Genomic DNA, 17,562 nt, shown 5'->3' on the forward strand with positions numbered 1-17,562 from the left:
TGGTTACAAAGAAGCTGCAGGGTGTTTCTGTGTACTTTGACCAGTTGCTCCCCACCAGCACCCCTCAGGCTCTAACACAAAGGGAAATAAACAAAGGCAGACCCTATAGGACAGGCTACTAGCAACTTCTGCCAGGTTAGGATGAGTCAAACCAGCACCAGATTTGGCTGTGACAAGTTGCTATTTCCACTGCCCCCACAAACACCACAAATGCCCTGTAAGGTTGGCATGATGGCTCAGATCTGGCTATACCTCCTGCCTACTCAAGGAGGAACTTCCAGTTTGAGAGATGCACAGATGCAGCTGCCAGCACTATGAACAAAGTTCTGCAACATACCCTAAGGCTCCTGATCCTCCTTCACATCTTGCATCTCATGTGGAGGTGGGAGGGATCTTTGGGTGAAAGTCCAACTGATGCACTGAAGGAACCTCCAAAGCAGCCTCAGCCGATCCCAAGCACTGCAGGTGCTTCTTGACACAACAAGCAAGCACCACCTTCCTCACTTAGGTTAAGTCACTGCAACAGGTCATTTCCCTCAAAATATTACAAGGTTGGACACTTAAATTACCTAAAGCTGCTCCTGATCCAGTCTCACATCCCTGTCTTTTCTTTCTCACACCACAACACTGCCCAAAGTTAGCTGGATTCATTTGCAGACAGATTGACCAAGAAATCCTGGAGATGGAACTCCCACTGCTGTACTCAGGTTGCACAACTGGCTCCCTCTGCCCAAAGCAACTAGCAGGTGTCCCCAGGAAGGGATCAGCATGCTGCTGGTTCAGTAAAGATGTTTATCTGCACAGTAATTTGCATGAGGCTGAGGCCATTTTGAAGGCCAATGCAGTTACTTTTTACAGTATTATCCCAATCCAGAAGCAGACTAGACATATAGCAGGATAGAGACCCACAGAAGCCAGCACACTAGAGCTGCTCACTAAATGGCCACTTCCCAGCTCCAAAGCAGACATCCCCATGCAGGAGAGACTGGGGAAGGGGCAGCTCACAAAGCCATGGGGCTAAGGAGGTCATCCTTTGCAGGATTCTGAACCTTTGCACCCCAAAGCCCAGCTGCTTCTCTATCCATGCACACGCAGAGCAGACATTTGGCCATCAGAAAGTCTCCTGATGATGACTGATGAGACAGGACAGCTTCACACAACAGCACCAGTTAATGAACAACGACAGAGTTACTAAGTCTCCTGTTAACCAGGTACATCACTGCCCTCAGGGCAGGGACTGCAGGTTACAGCCCCATTAACATACAAAGCATATCCTAAGGAGTTCATGTTGTTGATGTTAATATACAAAGGCCCTGGACTTTCAGTACACCTGGGAGGTACATCTTGTCTCTGGCAAGCAAATAACCACAGAGCTGATGAATGACCCAAGTCTGAATTCACTGAACTTTACTTTAAGCTTCACTGAGATAATACCAGCTGCGTAATGACCTTGAAAACATAAACAAGATTATGTTTGTCATGGAAATTTTCCAAATAGCATCTCTTCACAAGTTATAATGGAAGGATGGAGGGAGAAGCTGGATCCTAAAAATTAAGGTACATATATTACAGATTTTATATATATACTTATATGTGTGTATCTCAGTGACACAGATACAGTTTCTTTTTGAAGGAAGGTGTCAGTACAAGGTAGAAAAGTATTTCTGCATATTACAAATTTTGAAAACAGAACAAACCAGACCCTCTCTTATTCCATCTACTACTACAGAGTTTCTTCTGAAGTAGAAGTAACTGTCTTCAACGGTAGAGGAGATGGTCTGAGGGCTAAGCACAGAGAGACCAGCACAGCGACATCAGGCTGCAAACATCACACTCAATTATCTGCAAACTTCAAACTACCAGCACAGACATGCACAGTGAGACCCTAACAGCATCTGCAAGACATCTGCAGGACAGAGACTCAAACATGCATGCAGTCCCTCTGCATTTGCCACTCCTGGAGCAAAGGGAGCAGACTAGAGCAAGCAGCAGCTGCAGAAAGTACTGCAGAAATACGACTAGAAAGAACAGATTTCTCAGGAATAGTTTCTGAGGGAACTTATCAGCTCACAGTGCAAAGGTAGACTTGCTCCTGGTGCACCTGGTAAGACATGCAGCTTTTCTGTCTACTTCTATAATTAATACACTGTTGTGTGAATTATCTAGCAACTGCATTCCCCAGCAAGACCCTGGATTAGAAAGCACCTCTAGGACTTCCTACAATGGCACAGATTTTTCAGTATGTTTTATCAGAGCAAGCACACGTTGCATATTTTGTAAAAAGGAAATGCGTATTTTAGAAATGTACTTCTGATGCTCTACGGGAAGCGATCAGATATTTATAAACCACTATCATATCGTCAAAAAGAAACCAAGCCCACGGTTCAGTATCAAAGAGCTGCAGAGGTTTTAGAAGCGCCTGGTTTTATCTCTATGTTTACAAGCAGTGTAACACATTTCGAGAACATCTGGCCTTCACACTTCAGACTGAAAGCCAACATTTAAGTAGGGCTTCAGTCCCTACAACTGGCAAATTGAGAAAGTTCTTTGCTATTTTCAGCCTACACACTCATGCTTGCACAGCATGACAGTATTTGCAGGACAGCATTTCTCTGATTTAAGCAGAACTTTCCATACATCAAGACCAGAGATAGAACTCTGCCAAAAATGGGAGGAAAAAACCAATCCCAAACCCGACAAACTGTCCCAGAAGTCATTTGATTCTCCTCTCCCCCTCCAAAAAAAAAAAAAAAAGGCAGAACAAATTAATCAACTTACCAAAAATAGCAGACAGAAGAAATAGCCAAAAGTACGGTTTAGTGGACTTTCTCTTTTTAATTACCACTTATTAGAACGTTAGTTGTGCAACAAGCTCTGCAGGTCAGGTCCAGAAAGAGGTCTCCACACTGACTAAAGCCAGCACACAATGCAGTAAAAATGCAGAGTTTTCACAGAACTGGTTGGGCAACTCTGTCACTTGACTACATTGGCTCTTTAATCGCTTCAACAACAAGACCAGCTCAGCTTTGTTTTCTGCACTTGGAGCTGCCAGGCTGCAAACCTAACCTCTGAAATGGATGTGACCACCAGCTCCCACTGCCATCTGTCAGTGGCATCAGTGTGTCAAAAGCAGTCCCCCTGCTCTGGCCTGCCCCACACCTCCCCACAGAGGAGCAAAACCTGTGAGCAGGACCTGCACTCCAAACTGCAGCAGGGAGACCAGCACAGAGAAGGAGCATTCTGCTTGTGCCTACCTGCTTACCTGATAAGCCTCTCCCCAGCATGGCTCTGCAGCACAGGGGATGTTTCCAAGTGTTTCCCTGGGCTAGTCATCAGCCTGGAAATCCCAGATGCAAGTACATGCACAGGACAGGCTCCCCTACCTCACTTCTAATGCAAGCAGTGCCTTGGAAGTCAACAAATTTCCTCTAAGGAGTTGCACAATATCCCTCCCAATGCCACTTGGCTTGGAGACACCTTCCTCAGACTCTGCCAGAGCACCCAAAAGCAACAACAATCCAGGCAGGAATAAAGCCTTTTTTTTTCTATTTTATGAAACAGCAACAGAGACTGTGAGACTTAGGTAGGAGCCAGGTAGTAGAACTGATTTTTATCTTTCCTGCCTTCTCCTCCCCCCATAAAATGCAAGAGGTCAAGGTCGAGGACTTTTTACTGTAAAGTTCCCTTTCCAAACAAACTGGTTTTCAGTTACTTCCATTTTCCAAGATGCTAGGGCAAATAACTAGCGGGTGGTTAGACTCAACACACCCATGACAAACATGTTTCTGAGAAGCTACAGCATCCGCTTGGCCTGGGAAATGAGGATTTCCTACTCTTTGGTTCTTTTCAGGAATTAGCAGAGAAAGTAGTTTTACTTCAAGGGCAGGAAGTTTTCCACAGCTTAGCAACTCACACAACACAAACAAACAACTTCTCTCTCCACCTGCCCTCTGCTTATTGAGTCTTCAGACCCCACACCTCCACAGACAGGTGGATGGGGCTGAGCAGAGCCTGGGCACCAGCACCCGGCATAGGAAGGAAGCTGAGCTTACCCAGCACCACTGCCAGTAACTGCAGGTTCTCCTGGAGTTCATTTCATGGCTGAAGCCAGACACTGCTAAAATTCAAAGTACTAGAGATTGCCTGTTCAGAAGGGCATAGGGCAATGAGCACTCCCTTGTCCTTCTCAGATTAAACCTCTGGAGGAGCTCAGACACCCTGCCAAACTGTTCTGACTCACCAGAGCAATCAAGTCCCTTGCAGGTGACAGCCCACGGGAGAATGGAAGTGTCCTCTGCCGCCAGGATTCTCCCCTAGAGTACATCCACATGCTCTCAAGTGGCAGAAAGAAAAAAAGCAAACCAACAACAAACCAAAAACCCAATACCCACCAGAAAGCAAACAGAAGAGGCCTCTGGCTTGTTATTCCAAATGACTGTGAAGCTTTAGAATTAAGTAATCCTCCTTGAACAACAGAAGAGACAGGCTAATAGTCTACTTTAATCATATCACATGCTTTGTATCAGACTCTTTGCTGATAGCAAGGCATTGATCTAAAGAAGCCAAGGCTTTAACCTTTTAGCCCACAGATCAAGTAGAGCTGGAGGAGTACTGCAAACCCATCAAGACTGAAAAGTGAAAAGAAGTCCTACTGGCACAGGAAAGGGCCTCAGGCCACAAGGGGATACATCTTTTGGCTTGTTATCGGAAACAGCCCTTTTACTATTTGCAATTTTAGAAAACTGGCTTTGCCAAATAGACATTTTGCTAAATTTAGCTACTTAACCACTCCTGTGCCCCTGCTAGTCCATTGGCACTGCTACCTGGGTTTCCAGAGCAGGAGAGCACAGATCAGCAGCTGTAGCTGTCACCCCTCTTCAGCAAGGTCTGCCTGACCATCACCATGGGACTCCAATCTGAAGGCCCCCACTGCAGGCTGACAGTACAAGAATCAGAAGTACAGGATTCCTGCTAGATTCTCACACAAAGTACCTCATGATCTCGCCCAGATTTGCATACCAGGGCAGACAAAGGAGGCAACTGAGCCAAACCATTTGTTACAAGCAGGCAGGACCAGCTGAGCCTGGGGTCTCCAAACTCAGCGGTACAGAATCACAGACACTGTGTGCGGCAGCAGTGACACAGCCACAGAAGGTTACTCCCGGAGCCAGCCTCTGCCCCAGAAGAAGCTGTACTTCCACCAGACCATCCCAGGGTCACAGGAGACCTTATGCCCTGCTGGAGCATGGTCTGCCCTGCTGACACTGGGAGCACTGTCACAGACAGTCTGAGGATGAACATTTCACAACATCCTGAGTTTCACGCCACAGATGCCACTTGACCCTACCAAAGCGTACGAATGAAAAGAGAAAGATTGAACTATAAAAAGCTTCTGAGGAAGAGATTCTGTCTCAAGCAGTCCGTTTCCAAAATTATGACATACAGAGGGCAGGAGGACAAGAAAAGCCCTAAAGAGCAGGACTTTAAATCACAGATATTTTGAGTCACTTCCCGCTACTCAAAAACCTTCACTTTGACCACATTTTCCCTCTCCAACATCATGGTAAAAAATATGAATAGTTTCACATTTGTAACTGGCAGTACCTGGCCACAATAGCCAAACCCCTTGCTGCCCTGATCACTCTGAGGATGCAACACAGAAACTATTTCAAACCTTGCTCTGGAACAGTCAGTCCCAACAGGGGCTGCTTTACAGTCTCTCAGATGTACAGCAGCATTGTCTAGCACTTTTTCCTTTCACCTTTAGAGAACACTCTCCTCATGCCAAGTTCTTCTGACAGGAGACAGAAAATGGAAAAGAAAGCAACATTGTACAGCAGTAAAGAGCAACGCTGTGAGGAGCAAGAATAACACAGCATGAGCTGTTACAGAAGCTGCAGCGAAGCTGCTTTGTACCCAGTCTAAGCATTTTAGGAAGTGAAATGCCACAATAAGAAATCTCAGCAAGACAAGGCTGGAAAGCAAAGGGGTCCTCTAGAAAGGTCCTCCTTAGCTAGCTGGAAGAGATACCCAAAAACTTTTGGCTGCCCTTCTATGAAGATGGTCAGGAACTCCAAGGCAGGCTGCAATGCACAGAGGGGTTTTGCTACCCTGATGATTGTTACATTACCATGCAGGTAATCCCAGCAGAGTTGACTGGAGCAATACAAAAACATTGATTAGTGACAGACCTACCACCTACAATTAAGTTCACTCCTCCAACACCACCCCCAAAAAAAGAAAATAATCAATCAATCCTTCTAAGCAATACATATGTAGGTTCTGGACAGAACTGTTTCAAGCCAAGAAGAACAGACATATGGGATAGGTTCCCTAGGAATTTGGCAGTTAAAAAAGACAGCAAGACTTTGGAAAGCTGGGTCTGTTTTGGGAAAAAGAGGGGCCTCCTTGGAGTCTCCAAACCTATGCACAGTGGTCTGGAAAACGGGTTCAGCTGAACCTGAACCAAGAGAGGCTGGGTGGCCTTTTCTTCCCTGAAAAGGTCTCTGTCTCTATATTTAGAGCATAAATATTTCCGAAGACTATTTGATGGAGGAATGCTAGAAGAATAAGATGGAAAAGAGTAGTTCAGAGGTATTTACTTTAAAATAAGAAAGAACTCAGAATAACTAATTTACAAATAATCCAATGAGCCTCAGTGCAAACATAAATGCTCCCATTTCAAGGAGAAAAAAATGCAGGGTGTTCCATCTTTAATCAGTAAATCATGATTGAGGCTAAGACTAGTTCATAATAGGATTGCAGAACCAATTTTTTCTTGCTTGCCTCTGTCCCACCGCATTGCTGTCATTCCCCTCACAGCCCACCTGGTCTTATTTCACACCAGATCCACAACTTTTAATCACGACAAACTCACCAATCCTCTAGAACTACAGCAAGAGGTCTCAGACATGCTACCTATGGTTGTCACACATGGCTCTCTCTGCCCCCAGCACACACATCCACCCCTTGCTAGTGCAGCAGCTTCAAACCCAGCCCAGCAAAGCCCCATTGCCTGCTCCTCCTCCCACCCATCACAGGGCACCAGGGCTGAGATCCTGGGAACAAGAATAACCTATGGAATAACCATCAGACAGCACCACACAGCTGCTGACCTGCCTCAGCTCACACATGGCTGCACAGGCTGTTCTTCCTGACAGCAAACACCCTGTGGCAAAGGCTGTCTCTCTTCTGGGCAAACAAGGAGCAACTGTTAGGTTCCCAAGGGGCAGCACCGGGTGCATGGCCACCTACTTGTAGACACACCGGTGGGTCTTGCCAGTGGCTGACAGCTGGGGTAGGAAGAGGTTTTCTATCTGCCTGAAGCTACACAAAGCAGGAACCTAGTGCTTTACTACAGGATCAAGTCTAAATCGCTGCCACAACACCTTCAAAACTGCAACAGGATGGACTGGTAATGAATGCAGAAACACTCAGGCTCTGAGGCCACCAGCCGGACTGCAGCACCAAATCAAAGAAGCCTTTGTGGTCTTGGACTTGGGAATTAAAGCAGCTTGCCATTCCTCAAAATAGTCCTTCCTTGAAATAGTCTCCTCTGCCAAGGCAGAAGCCAGTTTGATGCAGTTTTTGACATTAAAAAATTCCCAAGAAGTTTTGGCAACTGCCTTTTTGTCACCTCAGTTTCATTCCAGGAAGCCCTGAGTCAGAACACCTCCCCTAGCGAGAAAGGGCGAGAGGAAACTCTGACGTTTCGGGTCCTCTCACATCAGGCAGGAGAAGCACCAGCAGCTGGGCATCACCAACCCCTCAGGAGCAGCCAGGACCACCCCAATTATAGCTGCACTTGCACAAGGCGTTCTCACCCTTGGAGGATCTGGAGCTGCTGAGCTCTGTGCACAGGGAGCAGCCGCCCCTGCAACAAGACCCAGTTGGAGGGAGGGTCTGGGGCCCACCAGCAAGGCTGATTCCAACACAGGGCTCACTCCCCCACACCACCAGCCTGCAGGAACTCCTCTGGCACCTGAAGCCTCTCCCCCCCACTCCTGTGCAGTCCCCTCAGAGGGGTGCAGCAGACCCCTCAAGAACCAGGGAAGGGCTGTGCCTTTACCTTGTTTCACACAGCTCACCAGGGCTTCTCCCCACAGCTGTGGTCTAGCACTGCTCCACACAGCAGCTGCTGAGCAGAAGTCCTCTCTAATTAAAAGAGCTTCCCTCGGGAATAGGCAGCTTCACTGCTCAGCTCCAAGAGCTCTTTAGCTATTCCACATGCATAGCTGCACGCAGGCATCAGAAAGGGACCTGAATGCAAAGAAGAGTCCAGCAGCTTCTTAGACTGTTGGGAAAGTACATTTAGGCAACTGGAGTTTTATCTGGTCCTCCCTCCCCTGAAAGACCTCAGAGGTGAGCACAATTAGACCTCCTGCCTGCCTTTTAAGCCCCAGTTTCTTCAATCGTGCAGCACAGATGCCGCAGGATAGTTCCCATATCTGTTTGGTCAGTGCAAAATACAAGGCAGCAGCAAGGGCAAACAGCCTTGCTAACCTGCAGGTCAGCAGTCTGTCTCCTTAATCTGAGTCCTGCTCAGCTTCTGTGTTTTAGAGGACACCTAGCTCCATGACACAATAAAGGGAGTGAGGGGACCAAAAGGCCAAGGAAGCACACTGGGAAGTTGAGGACATTCCAGCAAAGCCACTCAAGACTCACTCATTACCACCAACTTCAATCCACAACAGACACATGACCAGTTCCACAGCAGGCAAGAGGACACTGTGTGGCACAGCACCACATGCAGCCCTCTAGGATGGAGTGTCCTCTTACGACACCACTCAGAACAGCACCCTTTTATGCAAAGAGTACTCTACAAACTAACTGATTACAAGCAGAGAGGAGAGGAGCAGAGCAGTCTGCATAGCAACTTTTGAAAGCAGCCATAGCTCTGGGGACCAAAGTCCAAAAAACCCTTTGACACTGTCACCACTGAATACAGAACTTCTTTTCAATTTCTTTCCACAGACATTCCAGGTAATGCTAAGTAAGCCATTTGCATGACCAAAAAGAAATTTAAAAAAAATCATATAGGAAGGGGATAAGACACTCCAAACACAAATATTTTTTCCTCTATTACTAGAACACTTAGAAACTGAAATGCCACAAAGGTATAGAAACCTCCCTGGAAAGACTAAGTTAGTACACATAATTATTTAATTTAGACTTTGCAATTGATTCCCAACAAAACTGCTAACCATCTATCACAGGAGACATGCCAGCTCTGGGCATTTAGGACTTGCACATTCTTATATTATGGGATGATAGTAGCAGCCCTTGAAGTCCAAGTCAAGTGCCAAAGATGCCCTTTCCACACCTGCCCTGCATGCTGTTCCAGAAGCCCAGCACCAATACAGCTCAAGTCGTGGCCCCACAGCAACCCAATGCACAAAACCCCAGAACCAGGTCACTCAAACCTGTGCCACTCTGGTGCACCAGCCCAAGCAAAACCAGCATCCTGGAGCAGCTTACTTTTAAAACTAGACAGAGAAGGTGCTGCATGAAGCCTCTCCTCTCCTCAGCAAGAGCTAAGGGCATCGCATTCCTGTGTGGTCCCTTGAACCCATCCTGGCAAGGGCACAGAAACCTCATGGATCACAAGAGGCAGTGACACAAGCAAGGTGCTGGAGAAGAATGTGTTTAGATCCAGTGACTGTAACCCCTTTTCCAGAACAACTGTGGGAAACTTCTTCATTCCCAACAGGTATAGCTACTTTACAGCATGTTCAGTCCCTGCTGTGCAAACCCCTCTGAGGTAATTTCTTTCCTTTCCCAAACTACCCCCTTGACAGTGGGAACAGGAGGGACCAAGGGCAGTTCCCAATTCCAGCTGTGGAAGATCAGCTCAGTTCAAGGTGCATGGCTGCAGCTCTGACAGCTCATCAGTTCTTTTCTTGCGTATGAGAGACTGAAACAGATTTGTTGTGCCTACAAAGGGAACTCTCCATTATATAACTTCAAATCTTCAGGCTGCTGGATATCCTGATGTATACAGTTCGTCCCAGATCAGCATTTCTTCAGTACACATGGCCATGGGATTATCATCATACTGGAAGAGATCAGCAATCTGCTTACAGCTCAGTAACAATTTTGTGGTAAAGGGTAAAGCGCTTTCATGATGCACCTGCCTCAAGGCTGTGCTGCAAAGCAACCAAAATCAGCAGCCCAGCAGCTGAACAAATTCCACCAGTACTTTGCTTTTGTGCAAGGTTCTTCCTGTGGTCCTTCTCTGTTCCTGATCTCCTTAAAGACAGGGCACTTACCACACCAGCAACTTTCAGATATTAAGTACATGCACAGGATTTTGGTTTGACTTGCTTTTAAATGGTGGGGTCCCAGTAGGTGGTGTCCCAGTTCTGAAGCTCCACGAAGGAGACGAAGAATTAGAGCAGTCAGCCAGACAGCCTATGCACACACCTCTTCCCACAGGACAAAGCCTGTCCCCAGCTTAGTCTCCTTCCCTTTCTCCCCTATATTTACTTTGAATGAGCCACAAACCACCCAGCTTCCATGTGTTCAAAAAGACACATGCTTGGGTTCAGAGTTGGCAGACTCCAAACCCTGTTCCCATCCCCACAGGCTACTGTTTTATTCCCTTTTTCTTCTCTGATCAGCCAGACAGTCCCTTCTGCAGAGCTGCTCACAGTAATGCCTCATCTTTCTTCCAGAAAATTAGCCAGCTCTGAATCTGACAGTGCACACAAGAAGTGATTTAAGCAATCTCCACTACGCAGTTCCTTTGCTTCACTTATCACCCCATCTAGACTGAAGTCAGCCATTAACTGCTTCAGTGTTTCCAGGCCCTGATAGCCCAGAGAGCTTTCAGCAAACAGGCTGTGCCACAGCCAACCAGCCGTCAAGGAACTGCTGGCGCTGACTGTGCCTCCCGTATTATTCCTTTTACAATGCCAAGACAGCCTGTAATTTTTAGCCTTTCCTCCATTTCATTCCCTCTAAGAATACAGAAGAGCCAAAAAGACACAGAGGTGGTTAGGTAATGATTGCATCTCATTAGACAGTTGCTAAAGGAAAGGTGGCTCACTCAGTCATCCCTTCACACGTGTGTCATTAATCAGTAGCCTGTAGAAAGCTCCAATCCCACATTCCTCCAACAGATGCATTAGTGCAAGGACACAGTTTATTTCTTTGCCCATTAAAGCTGACAAGCACATGGTGGTGGGTAGGCTACAGGGCCCAGCTACCCCTTTGCTACACAAAAGGACTCCAGGACTCTGGATGGCATGATCCGTGTGCAGAGACAAATGACGACAGGGAAGGAGAAGAAGGGGATACAGATCTCATGATCCTATTTCAGAGAGGTGAAGTTAAGGCACTCTAGGGCGAATGCCATAATTCTTGGCAGTAATAAGTTAGCTTTGGTGCATGTAAGTTTTTCCACAATGGAAACTGAGGAGTAAGTGCAAGTAGGCTGTGGCTCCAACCACCCCTTGTTACACAGGCCCACTGGAAATAACTGCTACGTCCTTCAGCCCTCCAAGCTACTCAAACAGAGCCTGAGCCCCGACAGAATCCACCCCCTCTAGCACCTCCCACTCACTGGCCAAGGGAAACCAGACCTGGAAAAAGGTGGCTGCCATGCCATAGGCACCGTTAAAGTGAAGAAATAATTACAGCTTCAGCTAGCATGGGGCATGATCCAAGTCCCAGCATCCCCCTGGCATTCCCATAACATACCCCATCCCATCAGGACCCAAAGGTCTTTGTGGCAATGCCTTTTGCCTGTGCTGTGTGCCTCCCGCTGCAGCAATGCCAGCAGGCACCAAGAACCACAGCCACAGTTTGAAAAGTGTGGTTACCAGAGGTCTCAAAACTCCCACCAGCATCCCTCTGACTTAAACATTACCGGATAAACACCTGCAGTCCTGAACAGACCCTTACTGCCTTACAGTTATGAGACCAGAAGAATGGTAAAATCTACCCTTGGTCACAGTCAGATGAGAAATTCCATGTGAAACCACCCCTGGCACTTCAAAGAGCTTGAAGCAGAGTGGTTTGAGTAGCAGGGACAAGAAAACCTTCATGGAGCTGTGGGAAGGCCTCGTTAGAGCATTTCCTGCAGCAGCTCAGGGTTGTAGGTCACACTACACCTGCCTGTCAGCCGAGAACTAAAATAGAGACAATAACAGTAATGAAGAGAGTCCAGATGAGCTACATCATTAAAGCCGCTAAATCCTCTTAAGGGAGGAGCTTCCATGCAGCAGGACAGAGATTGCCCACAGGGAGGGAGGGAGGGCTCTCTCCTGGCACTCAGCTTGCGTCTTGCTCTATTTCTGTCGCACACAGGTAGGAAGCTGAACAAACACTGCAAGGCTTCACCCAGCCCTGCAGCTCAGGGATGAGAATGTCATCTCAGGGGCCCCCAGAGTTCTTGACAAGGATCGAGAAATGCAGCCAAAGAGGGGTTTAGGTCCAAAGAGGCTACACCAAGCAAAGATATTCTGGCAGCAAGATTCTTCTCTAAAAGGGGTGCTAAATGACACAATGTTAGGAGTGAGGAGAGGCTACTCACTCCTCTGAGCCACTCCAAATCCACACACAGGCTTGCAGAGCAGTTGGCAAAGGCTCCTCTCACCTGTGTGGGCTGCCCAGCATGAGCAAACATCCAAGGATTTTACTTTTTTCGTAAAGAAGCACAACTGCAGCTCTAGGAGTTCTGCTCCCACCAAAGGACCAAAACCAAATGTAAATGTTAAAAACCACCTCACTGTTGCAAGAGGTTCTGCTATGGAACACTGGCAGGTCTTCGGATGTCCTTGCAGTGACACTGCAGAACAGGTCACTGACTGTACCGCCCAGTGCCCTTCTACCTCATTAACACTTTCTTCCCACTTAGTGCTCATGAAGTATTTAGTAAGAGCTGAGTAATTTGTCATTTTTACAGTTTGTCATATGCTTGACATCAGCATACAGCAGCACACTACTGAGACTACTCCTCTCACTAGACACCTCCATCTAGATTTTCAGAGCAGTGTTTCTACACTTTGACCTTGTGGTCCACCAAAATTATTCTAGCCGCAGGCTTCTGCTTGACAGTTCTCATGCAGTGAGCAAGCTTCACAGCAGCAGGCTCACTCACATCTCATGCCTTGAAGGGGATTTTTCTTAAGCCCAAGATGTCTGAGAAAGTTAAAAAAAAAACATCACAACAAAAAAACCCATGGAGAGGAAGTATCACTGATGGCAAATTTCAAGACAGCACTCTCCAGCTGCTCACTCTCACTTGCACAGAAGCACACGGATGTTGTCAGAAGCTAACAACACAGAGGCCTCACAAGTGGTGGGATGCGTTACATGCCTGTGAACCTCTACCCTCAACAGCAGCTCAAACACCTCCAAGAGCAGCTTTTCTCCCCAGCCACCAGAGCACTGCAATAGCACACTGTCCCTCCCTTGCACAGCTAGTAAGTTTCAAGCTCTCATCTTATAGGCAATATGCCAGAGCTTGTCCAAGACATAAGAACGCTTTATCCTAAACGAGCTTTACAGTTTAGTGAATCCAGTATTTAGATCCCAGGACGGTTGGGTTTGGGCTCTTGGTTTCTTTTTTTTTTTTTGCACCAAACACCCCATTTTACATTAAAGCATTCACAGCAGAGCTTTAATGCTCTGGGGCAGAATCAGAATGCCTGGAGCGCAACAAGCCGCTATCCCCTAATCAACAGATTTGTTACCAGTCACATTGCAAATGCAATTCGCATTTACAACATCTACCCAGCTGTTGAACTGCAAGCGCTACTCTGAACTGCTCACAGGGATCTTAAAAAGGAAGGAAGGAAAGAAAAAGGGACACAGCAGGCTGGGCCAGCACCAGATTTCTGTAGTCGTAATAGAGTAAGATCGCTACGGAAGCATCTAATCCACATCTTGGAAATCAATCAAGACAGAGCCGACTGAAGCCAGCTGTATGCCCAGTCTCATCAGCAGGCAGCAGAGGCACTCGGCCGATATCCCCGCACAGGAGTAACCCTCCGGGCCAGCCGGACCCGCTCCTGCGGGCACCGCGTCCGCCGCACCTGGCCGCGGTCTCAGGTCGCACAGCAGCTTCGCCAGGGGATGCCAGCTCAGCCCCGACTCGAGTGTGGAGGGGCGCGCCTGGGGGCGCCCAGCAGCGGGGACTGGCGCCCCGAGCGGCTCCCCCGGCCCCGCAGGCACCCCGGCCGGGAGGGGCGCGGGGGCTGCCCGGGGCGGCCGGACCGCAGTGGGGGCTCCTGCCCCGGCCACCAGAAAGCCCCGCAGAAAACCCTCGGGAAGTCCCCGCCGAGCACGGCCCCGTCCCGCCACGCCGAGACCCCCGGGTCGAGAGGAGCGGGGTGCCCGGGCGCGGCAGAGGGAGTCCCGGCCCGCGCCTCCCCCGCCGCTCCCCGGCCCCTCAGGGGCGGCCGGCCGCAGCGCGCCTACCTGCTCCGCTCGGCGGGCTGGGCACGGCTATGCTCGGCACAGCGCTCCCCCCTCCGCCGATGTGGCCCCCGGGGCGGAGCCGGCGGCTGCGCTGAGCCGCCCCGGGGCGGACTCTGCCCGGCCCCCGCCGGGTGCCGTGCTGCGCAAGCCGGCGCCTCGCCCGGGCCCGCCGTGCCCGCGGCCGTGGGCTCCTGCGCCTGCCGGGGCTCCGCGCAGCGCCCGCACTGCCCGCTCCGAGCCCGTGCTGCTCGCTCTTCACACCGAGTCTCGAGTTGTGCACTGCCCACCTGTGCGGCCTCGGCCGCTGCCTCCTCCTCTCCAGCCGAGCCCAAACCAGCCCGCTGCGCTCGGGCAGGTGGCTGGCGCCCTTTGCCCTGCTCGCTGCACTTGCCGGGAGCCCGTCTCCTCCCGCGGGCCCCCTGTCTGGCCCGCCAGGTAGGTGCAGCAAGCGCACACAAACACCCCTTTAAGGCCGCTCGCAGCTCGTCTGGTGCTGCGAGACGCACACTGCGGCTCCCTGCACAGTGAAAGCGAGCCTGATGACCCACCGAAAGATTTTTCTAGTGGGCTATTTCGCTGTCCCAGTGAATCCTGTAAACATCAACCGGGCTGCACATTGTTTCCCCTCCAAACCCCGTTAAGCTCTTGTTTGCCCCAGTGCCTCCAGCACTGCGAAGATGGTGCGGTGTTCGCATGCTGTGGCTGCTGTTTGCTCTGCTGACCAGTGCCACTGCATTGTTTCCATGGGTTTCTCTGTTTTGTGTAGTGTATCCGCTCTGCGCAACAGGCAGCAAGCTCAAATCACCAGCTCTTTGTTCTTGGCACGTGGCATAATTAGCCCAATGGGATCCCGCCTCCTCTCCTGGCAGAACACAAATAAAAATAAAACTGATAAGGCAGTCTAGCACTAACAACATGATTCTCTGTAAACCTTCATTTCAGAGATGCTGAAACCAAACCCATCCAGCCAATCCTAAAATGAAGGAAGATCAGGAGGTCCCTCACCCTTCTAAGGAGCAACATTCTTCTCTTTCGTGTATTCTGCTGGCAGGAGGAGGACCAGCCAACTAATGCAGCTCAAGGTCTCAGTCCTCATTCCTGGGGGCACCAAAAACAAATTTGGCTTTTGTGCTGACACAGGTGTACCCTGGCCGCCTTACTCTCTCCTAACAAGATGCCTCTTGGCCATCTTTCTGTGTCTGAAGGCAGATTCCTTACTATGACACCAGGCTTCAAAGAAAATAATTTAAAAGGTTCTTTTCTGGGCTATGCTTTATTCATTGCATTTACTTGACTTTCATTCTGGTATTTAGAGCCCCATCCAGTCCAAACTTTTCCTTGCAGCTCCCAATCATTTCCTCTGCTACCAGGATTAAACACATCCTTCTTCCCTTTTTCAGCAGTGGCACTCAGCAGCCTTCTCACTAGCCGGTATTTTATCCTGTGGACATACTTTCTGTCAGGATAAGCATGTGGCCATGTAATGGGCAAAGCCAGGCCACATAACAAGTGCTCCTTCATGCATGGATAGCTTGAGTCAGGAGGGGCCGTGGGAGGAGGCTGCACCTGGAGAGCAGGTGTCACTTGCTGAGTACCACGCACATTGAGTGCAGCACGCTGGGCTCCACATCCTCCTCCGTGCCACCAGCAGGTAGCTGCAGGCTCGTCAGCTGGCCTCAGGGCTCGGCTGGGGAGAGGGGATGGAAGTGCAGGTGCTGAGGCAGAAGAGGGACATTAAGGTGGAAGTGAAATGACTCGCTCTGCAAAGGAGTTTTTGTGGGTGTGGTGTCACCACCCCCATTTCTGCAGCTGCTCACAGCAACACCAGGCTATCCATGGCCTGCAAGCTGTCTAATTTTGCTCAGACTCCTTCCTCATACCAAAAAATTTCGTAAGGCCAGTTGTTAGTGTCTAAGACAAGGACAAATTATGCTTGAGAATTACGTGCGGCAATATCTGAAAACTCATTTACAGCCAGTCTTGGGGATTGTGTCTTTCTGGGGACTGTGTCTTTCTGGAAATCAGCAGCACTCCAGCATCTCTTTTCAAGCAGAATTAACCTTTATTAAAGACACCTCTATTCTCAAACAAAATATTGAGTGCTTTTTCTTTACCTGTTCTCTCTCTGTAATAGTCTTTAATTCAGACATCTGCTCGGGCTTATGCCTGTACTCTGTAAGCCAGAATGCTTACCTATAAAGACACAAGGGTCGATATGCAGGTGAAATAGCATCTGCCTGTTCTTATATTTAGTCTTCCTCATCTCTGTGCCAACAGATTATCCTAGCCTACAGGTACTGAGCATGTAGCTTGTTCCTGATTCTTACAAAAATTGTCCTACTTTGAGGAAGGAAGCCTGGGCTCAAAATATTTCCCCTGAGGATTAGTGCAAAGGCTATTTCTTAAAGAAAATGGGTTTTAAATAAAAAGTGGTTACAAGGTACAGTGCAAATGGATTGTGCCAGCAGCTCTGTGCCTGAATTCATTTGTGTCAGAGGCTTTGAGGATGGGATCCATGTTAGCAAGGGCAGTGTGGGAGTACATATGCATCAGTGACTGCATGCGTAACTGGTTATGCTCGAGTGCCACTTGGATATGAACCAGTGAGTCCAGGAAAAGCATTAAGTCTGTACCACTGCATTTGCTGAGAGAAGGGAATAGGTTTTAAGAAAGAGCTTCCAAAGTGCCTGAATTTTATTAGAAAGTCTGACGTGAATCATGCTCTTGAGAAGGCTTGCAACCCGGACTTGGCAGCCGAGGAGAAACAGATCTACTGCAATGTTGTAGCTAAGCTGTGCACAGATGGCAGACTAAAAGCCCAAGTATAAACAGCATCTTTTACAATGTACACATCAGGCTGGATTCTCAGCTAGTGATTAGACAAAAGTGCTTGTAAGAAAACACCCAGGCTGGAGAAACCCACCATTATGTGGCATGTAAGGCCGAAAACTGAATACCATTTCAAAGGCAGCCAGAGACCAGCCAATGGGTCATTGAGCCAAGCAATCTGTTTTTGCCTTGGGCCATCTTCATTTCAAACACAACAACCATTCCCTGTCAAATGAATACTTTCTTTTCAGGAGGAATTAATCTCTGTACCAAATCAAGTCATGGCCTATTCTGTGGGTAAACAAGGGA

At 48.7% G+C, this 17,562-nt stretch overlaps 1 protein-coding gene across 2 annotated transcripts in view; it reads right to left on the reverse strand.

The window, feature by feature from the left end:
• Window positions 1–14,755, reverse strand: part of CD82 (CD82 molecule) — a 38,505-nt gene extending 23,750 nt beyond the window's left edge. The window contains exon 1 of one of the 2 annotated variants that reach the window (XM_084207297.1): window positions 14,712–14,755. The gene's annotated coding sequence lies outside the window, so the exon portion shown is untranslated. Of the gene's footprint in view, window positions 1–14,424; window positions 14,477–14,711 lie in introns of those variants that run through there. The other variant, XM_084207296.1, reaches the window with a different exon arrangement.
• Window positions 14,756–17,562: the final 2,807 nt, after the last annotated feature.

This window comes from Fringilla coelebs (genome assembly GCF_963513975.1).
Source record: "Fringilla coelebs genome assembly, chromosome: 6".
NCBI classification, from domain to species: Eukaryota; Metazoa; Chordata; class Aves; order Passeriformes; family Fringillidae; genus Fringilla; species Fringilla coelebs.